The sequence below is a fragment of the Gastrolobium bilobum genome, unplaced genomic scaffold, assembly GCF_033153095.1.
Source record: "Gastrolobium bilobum isolate Gb01-03AN ecotype WA unplaced genomic scaffold, APGP_CSIRO_Gbil_v1 utg8085, whole genome shotgun sequence".
NCBI classification, from domain to species: Eukaryota; Viridiplantae; Streptophyta; class Magnoliopsida; order Fabales; family Fabaceae; genus Gastrolobium; species Gastrolobium bilobum.
In genome coordinates, this window is record NW_026899665.1 from 300,687 (window position 1) to 312,362 (window position 11,676).

Genomic DNA, 11,676 nt, shown 5'->3' on the forward strand with positions numbered 1-11,676 from the left:
CTTACACACATAACATTTTGTGGGACCCACACTTTTTGAAGAAGAAAAAAACTACGGCACGCAAAACGAATCTCTATACCATTACACAATCACTTTTCCTACAACATAACTCTTATAAAACTCATAATTAAAATAAGAAATTTGATTTTCTTATGTTGCATGGGAATTATTCTATCAATTAGTGGTGAGCTTCACATTTACTAAAAAAATAGGATCACAATATAAGAAAATATTTCTCATGCAACATGAGAAGTTTTTTTCTCTTAAAATAGTCTAATAAAATTATTTTTCAAGGAAATACTAAGTAGAAAAAATACATAATAAATCACATGTGTGTGATTCTAAACCCATAATAAATCATATAATTATAGGGTAATAGGTTTTTCCAGTCAATGGAGATAAGTTATCTCTAGTGAGTCCAAAATGATGTCATTTTGGGACGAAAATCAAGGTATTTTTGTAATCTAATATATTGCAGGTTATATTAGTCTATATCATTGTAGTTTTTTAATCTTATAATTCAAAATGACATCGTTTTGAACACACTAGAGATAACTTTAGATTCAATAACTGGATAAATATTTTTCCTATAATTATATGGACTTTTGGTGAAAGTACAACATTGTTCATTGAGCCCGTTTTATAAAGGGAAAAACAAATATTATGTTGGAGGAAAAATTACATTGTTCATTGAGCCCATTTTATAAAGGGAAAAACAAATATTATGTTGGAGGAAAAATTCTTAGATCATGTCATAGAGACAACCAATTATGGGATTCATTGTTTTTAAAATAAAAATAAAAAGTAAAAGAACTGATGGGCCCACTTTTGTGTTTGTGTAGGAAAATTGCTTATATCATGTAAAAAAAGGAAAACATTACCTTTTGTAAAAGGGAAAAATATTTCTCAAGTAGCTTGAGATAAGTTTATTTCTGACTACCTCAAAACTATGTCGTTTTATTTATTTATTTTCTTATATTAATTGATTTACCTTTGAATGATTATGATTCTCTTTCTCTCTCTTCCTTTATCACCATTAATTCATCTTTGTACGATTATAATTTACTAGCCGGAGATAAAATTATCTCAAACAACTTGAGAAACGATAAGCTTAAAAACATAATATACCTATAGATAGAAGTTCAAACTTCAAACACAGATGAGTTTAATAGTATAAGAGTATATAATAAAATATTAAATACGACTAGAATAAATGAAATAAAATCAATCTATTAATAGTACAAAAACATATAATAAAATATAAGTAATGTAAAAGTTTATATTAACAATGTATAAAAACTAAACTCCATTTTTTATAACATTTTGCTAGTCATTGTTAATCAAATGAAAGTGTAACTTTCTGATAGGGGTGTTTATTAACCGATCCAAACCGATTCAAACCGCGGTGACCCAACCGAAAAATCGATAATCGAATAAATCGAAAAATTGAAAATAAAAAAAACCGCAAATTTTAATTGGATTGAATCGGTTTTCGAATTGGTTGATGAAAACCGATCCAATATATTAATTTCCCTCTACCTATTTGAGCATTCCCTAATCATAGTCCAGAAATTTCTAAACCCAAGACCCATCAACTAAATCCAAGAAAAAATCTAGTCACATCTAATCAACAAAATTTCATACGTGTAGAGCTTCATATCTCATTGCCCACCAAAAAAAGCTACATTATCATTTACTAATGCTTTTGTATTTCAAAAATAATAATAATTTACAATGCGAGTATACGCAAAAGATGTTATTTGCACAATAATCATGAAACTAATTTTAGAATTTTCAAAAAACCAAAAATCGATACAATCCAAACCGAAAAAAATTAGATTGGATCGGATCGGATTTAAAAAAAAATCCAAACCGAATGGATGATTACATGATCAAACCGAAGGATATTAGATCGAATGATTTTTGCTTACAAAACCGATCTAATCCAGACTGCGAATACCCCTTCTTTCTGATATAAAATTATTAGACTCTCTCTCGCTATATATAATTTGTTTTTTAATACACGAGGAATGATTAGATCGGAATTATTTTTAATATATTAGATGTATCAACTTTGTACATTTTTTTACCAAATAAGGAAATTATTTTATATTTATACCCTTATTTTTCTTTATTATTTCTTTAAATCCTAAAAAATTTCCCTATTAAATAAATATACCTACATCTAATGTATCCAAAATTTTCTCGACTAGAACACACAACACTAGTGGTAACCCTAGTGGTTTTTCGCAATATATAATATAAGTTAATGGCGTGCATGTCACTAATGCCTGATCTGTTTATAAAAGACGATAGAAGTGTTATTTTTTTATTATTAATATGGAAAAAATATTTATTCTTTTAAAAGATATAATTTTATGTCATTTTAGATGAAACAATCTCCTTTTGTTATATAATTGATAACTTTTTATACTCTCTCTTCTCCACTTTCTCTCTCTCTCTCTTCCTAATTTATGGAGGAAAGAAAATATAAAAAATTACAATATAACACAAAAATGATATTATATTAGTTACAATGACACAAAATTATATTATTTAAAAGAATAAATATTTTTTATTTAATATATAATATACACACATATATACAGAGAGAGAAATATTTCTCAAGTAATTTGAGATATATTTATATCCGTTAACCAAAAATTATGTCATTTTGTTTATTTATTTCCGTATATTAATGGATTTATTTTTGAATGGTTATAATTTTCTTTTTCTCTTTTTTCTTTTATTACCATTAATTTATTCTTATGGTTATGATTTAGTTATCTCAAATAACTTAAGAAATTATAAATCTCCCTATATATATAAAATATAAAAAATATAGTTTTAAATTAAAAAAGGTTGGTGATTCCCACCACATCTAACAATGAACGCACATGTACGGTTACTAGGTGGAATTGGAAATCTCACGTAATGGAGAAAAAAAAAATTATCTGAGAATTACGTTTTCAGGAAATATGAGGAATAGTGAATTTTTCGAAATGTTATCAAAAGAATTGTTTAGTAGGTCAAAATACTCTCAAAAATATTGGATTAATTTTTCTGATATTGTGTTTAATTATTTTTATCTGAAAAATTAATCCATATTTCTCCATTATTTAGAATTCCTGAAATATCATCTTTTGGATAGTATTTTTTGACAGTACTTTGGTTTAAAAAATACACACAAAACTCAATACCGAAAAAATAACTTTCCGTAAAAAATATTCACTAATGTATTATTAAACCTGAAATTCTAAGAAATTTATCCTCACCTTTTCAAATATTTAAAAATAATCCTCCTACCAAACATGCTCAAGTGCTATCCTATAATTTGAAAATGGATGACCACCGAACTCGATAGTTGGTCGGATTCATTTTCTCTAAATTAAATTCGGTCCCGCGGTAATACTGTAATAGGGAACCCACCACCACCGCTATGAATGTTTTTTTTTGTTGGTAAACGCTATGAATGTTTTTTTTTAATACAACCGTTTCACTCCATATTTAGGGGGATTATAAATATATACGAGAAAATATACTATTCTCGTATATATTTATAATAGTAAGATTATTTTTTCTTTCTTTTCATTTTAGCCAACAATAATTGTAAAGAAAGAAGAAAAATAACTTTATTATTATATCTATATATTACCTATAATATATAGTTATTATATGATTGTTGCAACGGTTGTACATTAAATTTTTTCCAGCGCTAGATGAAACAATAATATTAATTATGGTTGGTTTATTACCAAATAATAATTTATCTTATATAATATATAGAGTTTTCACCTTTGACAATAAAACAATTTTTCATTATGTTATTTTTCCTTCTTAAATGCATGATTTTATTACTGCGGAATATTTTGTATGGTTTTAAAGAAGGATTCGTTTTTCTGCCGGATAAGTTATCTGCAATAAGTCCAATACGACATCGTTTTGGACAAAAATCCGTGTATTTTTACAATTTTGATTTATTTCAAGGCTATAATAATTTTTATATTTATAATTTTTTAAGATTTCAATACCAAAATAATGTCGTTTTGAAAATAAATACATATAAATTATATGCAGTAACTGCAGAAATATTTTTACCTTTAAAGAATTTATTATCAATTACTCGTTTTTTATTTTTTATTTTTTATTTCTATCGAAATTTTAAATTATTTATACTCCAACAGTATTTCCTTTTATATTTATGTACTTTAAATTTTGTTCTTCATTTATCTAAGTTTAGCGGCTTCATTTTTAATTTGGTTTTTTATATATTATTTTTAATTTTTATCTTAAAAAAATGAGAATATTTTTAAATATTTATTTCAATTTTGCAGTTTTTTTCAATTCGTTATGTATGTTAGTATGTATAATTTAAAAATAATTATATTTTTATTTATGCTTTTATATATTACATTTTTACAATTTAAAATAATTATATATACATGCAATATTCAATACACTTGCTAACTTTTTACCGTAAAACAAAAGTTTAAACCATATTTTACGTAGAGACGGGATATATTTACAAACTACATTATTTTTTTCCGAAAGAACACTAATTACACTATATTTTTTGAGAAAAAGATAATGTAATTTATAAAAAATTGTACAAAAAATTTATAAACGGATACTTTTCCTTTTAATACTTCTAAGCTTCTGTCATTAACTCACTTTAGTGGCTTATTCTTTATCAAGTGACAAAGTTATTTCCGAATTCTACGAAGCCATCGTAGACGATTCGTGTGGCATGACATAAATGAAATACGAGCGGTTCAATACTCTTCTGATACACTGTATTCTCTTTTCCTTTCTTTCTAAGATTCCACGTGAGTCGTTTGTAAGGCTTAACGTAATGACGATCCTTTTCAAAGTTCAATAAAACCTAGCTAGCTAGCGCCATTTTTTAAAAATATATTTTAAGCAAAATTTATCTTTTGAACAATCTTAAAAATACACTCTAATATTAACTCTGTTCAGCAACAAAAATTAATTCTCATAAATCATTATCTATTTCAAACTCGAGTGGGGAAAGAATGCACATGTCCTTATCTACTCTCCTAATCTTAGTTATTATATTTATTTTTAGAACTGTAATATTTGCACACACAAATTTGTACAGTGACCTCTCATAACCATAAGATAAGACGAGGAAGGCATATATAAGGTGGAGCCGGATCCTTTCTCTATAAATAAGGGAAATGGATCCTCACATGAAATAAATATATATATATATATATATATATATATATATATGACATGACATGATTAAGTATGAAGATTATAACTATATAAAGATAAATTAATAATTACGATTTTATAATATTTTATTTTAATATTTTTTTATTTTTTTATTATTATGGATTCATTTTTGTATAATTACAATTCTCCACGTAATCATATTACATATTTTTTTCATATAAAAGAATGCAAATAGATTAGATGCATTTCTATGTGAATGTATCATTTTCGTTATCAATATGCTTACACGATGATGCATGATAGAAAAACCAACTTGTGAGTTGTGACTCTGCTGGACCTCGCCCACAATAACTTGTCTCCAACCCATCATCACATTTCCCCTTCCTTACGCTTCCCCGTTTGTCTTCAACCCCGATCCGCGGTATGCGACATTATATATACTTTTTTTATTTTTAAAACTAAATTAAAATAAATAAATAAATAAATAAATAAATAAAGAAAGCACCGACCGCAACCATCCCCACATGTGATGGGTGTCACGTTCTGGATATTGGTGAGATCGATGTACAAATCACCAAGTACATGCACAAACACTGTCAAGCACAGTTAGTAGGAATATTCATTTCATAAATATGATGTCTAAGTCAAATCATTTAAGTATTTTTTATAGGAAAATGATATATTTATAATTTTTTTTTTACAAAATTTTAAATATGATCGGTCATACTTCAATCAAGAATATATGACCGATCATACTTAATATAATTTATAAAAAAAATTGTAAACAGATCATTTTTCTTTTTATAATAATGTCAAGTTTATTATATAAAAATTAAGGAGAATTATATTTATAAATTTCTTTTTACAAATTACAATATGTATCAGGGATAATATCTATGTGCTGGAATATACTACTCGTAGTAAATAATGTAATTTAATTGATTAATGAATATACAATGGGTGCAAAAAAATTATGTAATTTTGAGCTTAAAGATATTTAAAATTTTCAATAATAGTGCCACGAAGTAGGGTTGGCAAAACGGGCCAACCCGGCTCGACCCGGCCCAACCCGCATCCAACCCGTAAAAATCGGGTCAGGTTAGGGTTGGCTCGAAAAAATAAACGAGCCAGAAAACCCAACCCAGCCCAACCCGAGCCGGGTTAGGGTTGGCTCGCGGGTTGGCTCGATAATCAGCTCGCGGGTTGGCTCGATAATCAGCTCGCGGGTTGGCTTGGAAAAAAGCTCGCGGGTTGGCTCTAGGAGAAGGAAGAAGATTCTGAAGAAGAGAAAAAATTCTAAGTTTTGAGCGCTAAAACGTTCATCCAGAACGTTTTAGCGCCCTGCTACAGAAAGAAGTCAAAAGATGTTGGTCTGGAGCGCTAAAACGTCCATCCAGAACGTTTTAGCGCGCTGCTGCACGTCAAAGCCAGAAATATGCAGGTCTTCAGCGTTAAAACGTTAAAGCTCAAACGTTTTAGCGCCCTGATGCCAGAAAAAGATTCTGGTCTTCAGCGTTAAAACGCTCAAACCAAACGTTTTATTTGTATTTAAAAAAAATACCCAACCCGCGAGCTGGCCCGTTTAACCCGAGGGCTGGCTCGTTTGGGTTAGGGTTGTATCGGGTCGGGTTGTATCAGGTTGACAGCTCATTTAGGCCAACCCAACCCGACTCATTTAGGACGGGTTGCGAGCCAACCCGACGGGTTGGCTCGTTTTTGCCAACCCTACCACGAAGGGTTGAGATTTTTAGTGCAATTGGATCTAACGTTGTCGGTTGCTTGTATCTTACTATGCAACTAAGCATACAAAAATAAAAAAAAATAGGCCTTTTGTTTCGAATATCCTACCCTCCCCCCTAAATTGTAAGGTCATTGGCCAACATCTCACTTTAATTTATTTATTTAATCAAATATCAACAGAAACGCCGTTTGTTTGTTGAGTGTGGGACACATAACGCCGGATGTTCATAATCAATGAGTATCACCGCCTTTCACACGGGAAATTCGGTCTTAAAATAATAAAATTATAATTATATAATTATATATTACGATGTTAAAAATTTGAAATAACAGTAATAAGTATTTTTAGCTTTATTTTTTAAATAAAAATATTAAATACATTTGCAATAATATTTTCATATAAAATACACAATAAAAATAAAAAGACTAAAATAGACAATTCTGTATAATAATATAGAAAACTAATTTACCGGTGTATGCATAAATACATATTTTTTTAAGGGTTTGGTGTTTGTCATTTTAAATGACATAAGTTATGTTATTTTAGGAGAGAGATAGACACAGAAAAATGGAAATCATGGGAGAGAAAGTGAGTGTTTTTTTAATTTAAAATTCAAATTTTCTGTGTCTGTATCTCTCTTAAAATGATATAACTTTCTGTCATTTAAAATGCCAAACAATTTTTTTTAATTTTTACTAAAATAAAAAGAGTAGTAATTAATATAGTTTGAGGTTAATGGTAATTGTAGAGAAAATAGGCAATAAATATTTGACTGTAATTATAGTTTTAGTTCAGAATGTTTGCAATTTTATATTTTAAATATTTAGATAAACAATGAAACTTTTTAATAACATAAATTTGGATCTAGAAAATAGGATAGGAACCGTTTACGAACTTTTTTTACAAATTACACTAAGTATGACCGGTCGTACACTACATGATTAAACTATGACCGGTCATACTTAATGTAATTTATGAGAGTTTGTGAATATAACCTACCTCATAAAAAATAAAAAATCTATTCGTACATTATTCATTTTTTTGATACTACATTATTCATTTCTTGTTGGGAATGAGGAGGCGGGAGTGGATAATGCTTCAGCTGCCTCCTCTGTCATTCTACTTACCATCACTCATTTATGACCTTCACCAATAGATTTTGTGGGTACGTAAGAATTAAAATTTGAAATTTAAGAAATAAAATAAAATAAACTTTAAAATTGCGTATCAAAATTTCGATTAGTAATTTAAAATTCATATAAAAGTACAAGAATATTTCAATAACACACCGACTTTAGCTATATCTTTTATAATAATACTACATAAACAATCATTATGAAATTTATATATTTTAATAATATTTATTACTGTGAATCCATTCACTATAAATTAATAAAATATTATTTTTATAACATATAAAAAGGAGAGAGACAATCATTGTAATATGTTTCATAAATTTGCAAATACTCATAAAAGAATAATTATAATATCCACCCTCCTGCAATATCCTCTCGTTGTAGGTAATCCCTGCTAATTTTTAAGAGTGCGGAGATTTTGTATATCCCTGCTTCCAGTCACGTAGTAGCATTAATGGCAACTGGGGGTTGACCATCATGATTCACGATCCATGAATATATTCATTTATCGTTCTAAATTAATGAGGTTATAATTTATTTTTATTTTTTAGAAATATTCAAATCGATTTATTATTTCGCGATTAGGCGATTAGTCTGGGATGAATCCGAGATTAAGTTGAATAGAGTGAAAGAAAGTTGAAATTATGAGAAAATAGTGTAATGGGTTATTTAACATAATTACGTTAAGTGGAATGATTTTCATCGCGGACAAATTAATGATAATGGAAAATAAAAGAAAAGAAAATTAAAATAAGGAAGGACAAAATCATCGCTATTAATTTACCTATGAATTCACATCACATATGAAGGATCCACTCTCCAATTCTGATTAATGGGATATCAAATTAAATTTGAACATGAACAAACTTACCACGCAAATGTGGAACAATTGATAAGATATTTCGAATATATTATCCGAATAGATATAGTTTATCAAAACAAAAAAACATTAATGAAATTTGATTAGAGCATTAGCACTCGCCCACAGACAATGTAAAACTTTTTTATACAGTAAATGAGATTTATAACTGATTTGCAAACAAAAATTATTACAGTAGTTTCTTGAATCATAGTTACCAGTAGATTCTGCTGACACTGCATGTAGTTATATTTTACGCTTAATTCACGCCGTATACATATTTTTTAAAATACTTTTTATTCATTTTTGTACTTTTGATTCTTTTATTAACCTTTCCTCCATTTTTTAAAAGCATTTAAAAGATGTTTATTATATAAAAAAAAAATAACTGGAATTTCTGGATGTATAGGAAGTAATGTACATTAGATAACTTGGTTAACTACAATACTACGGTACTACGTGCTTATTTAGGAAGTCTTTTTTTTTTAGTTTCTTTTTTGTATAAGTAGAAATTAGATCAAATAATTTTTTTTAGTTTCTATTAAAATCTAATCTTATGAGATTTTGATTGTAAAAAAGGTCTTTAAAGTCCCTTTAATTTTACATAGTCTTTTAAAATCTATAAAAAAATTTATCTCAAAAAAATCTTTTAAAATCCTAATCCAATATCCCTTTAGTCATGAATGAAACAATCAATTCAATTTACCAATTGTCAATTGCTGAGTTATCGTTTTTTTTTTTTTTATATATTGAAGAATTAAACATATAACCTATTAGATAATTATTACAGCTTAAGAGATATCATGTAACAAAATATATTATTTCCAAAAACAGAAATGCTATTTTACATAATACGCTTTACAAAAACAAATCACGAATGTCGCTATTTTTGTTCCATCTAAATTGTAAAAGTGAAAAACAAATTCTGCTGTTTGATTAAACACAGACTAATTAATTTTATTGGAATGACATTGCACGAAACTTAAGTCATAGAATTTATTTATTTTTAAATAAAATGTTAGACACTGAATGCTATATTTTGAGTATTACTTTTAGGATTCGTATTTTTTATAAACAAGATAAGTTATTTATATTGAGTTCAGAATGACATTATTTTCGGGCAGAAATAAGATATTTTTGTAATTATAATTTATTTCAGGGTTATAATAATCTTTCTAATTATAATTTTTTAACTCAAAACGACGTCGTTTTGGAAGTGAATGTAGATAAGTTATTTATTCACTGTAAAAACATTAAAACTTTATTTTTATGAATTTAATTTTTTATTTTTGCTGCAGAAAAAAAAATTTCTATCATATTCACATAAAAATAAATAGATCTTATTAATATATATATATTTTTTTATAATGAACCTACACAAAACAATAGAGACAGAAACATTTTTTTCCTATTTTTATTTTTATTAACGAAATAAGTTCTGTTGAAAAATTCGTTAAATTGTCAATCATCTCCCAAAAATGTCGTTAAATTGTCAATTATCTCCCATATATAATAAAAAAAGGAAATTCTCTTACAAAAAAGAAGAAGGAAATTACCCCAGCGGTTTCACGTCTTTCATGCGGCCGTCACTCTCTCCTAGTCTCTGTTTTTTTTCCTTTGGCATTTACCCCCTCTCACTATCATTATTTTTTTTCTTACACCGATTCAATATCTTTTTCCAAATCGATGAATGCTAGTCTACCCCACTTAAGCTGTTATATTATATCAATCAACCCTTACTCTTCGCCTTGCCTTCTCAATCCAAGTTTTCATTCGCACCTTTCTCTTTCTCCCTTCCTCGCGTGCAACACAATGGAGAGATAACAACTTCCTCTTCCGCCTCAGATCCGCTTCTTTACTATTAGCCATAGGTACGTGAAATGAATTATCATTTCCTGCTATTCAGATCTACTCACGCATTCACCGAAATATCGCTTTTGTTCGTTTGATCTTCTAACCTCGTGGTTTTGCTTCTATGAATTGAACATTTTCCTTTTTCTTTCCTGTGCTAATCACGCATTATCGATTATCTTTTTTGACTGCATTGGTCGTTGTGATTGCGTAATGTTTATGATATTGGTTCAGTTTTTTTTTTGGCAGTATAGATCTATGTGAGTGTTGTTGATTTCTCGTTGAGCATGTCTCTGTTTCCTTTATTTTTTATTTTTATCTGTTTTCAATCCGTTGAATTTGTTCAAATTTGTTGTTGTTTCGCATTTCGCGGCAATGGTTTATGTGAGAGTCTTTTTGGTTGAATTTCACTGATTGTCTTGCCATTTGAAGTGTAAAACTCTCTGATCCGTTTATTTTGTTTTAGTAGCTTACATGATTCGGATGAATTAATTAGATCTGGTCGTTTTACTTAAGAACACGACGGTCTCATGTTCTGAGAGAGAAAGAGTAGAGGTCGTCCTTGCTGCATGGAAGTAGTTTGTGTTTTTTCTCTCTCATAACTTGACATTGTCATGTGTTAAGGAATAGGAGAAAATTCAAACGCCTTATATATTTGATTGGACGCTGGAATAAATCATCCCAGAATCGTGAGCATTATGTATTTGATTTTTGTAACTAGTCTTTGAACAAGCAAATTTGGTGAACCTGTGATTTGGTAGTTCATGTCATGTATTTTGCCTTCTAAACTGCCTTTATATTGGCAATTAAGTGTTGCCACGAGTTATCCACATTGGGGGTGGTGTTTAATTTTTGTTTGGTTCATGAGCAGGTGTAAACTATCTGTGAAT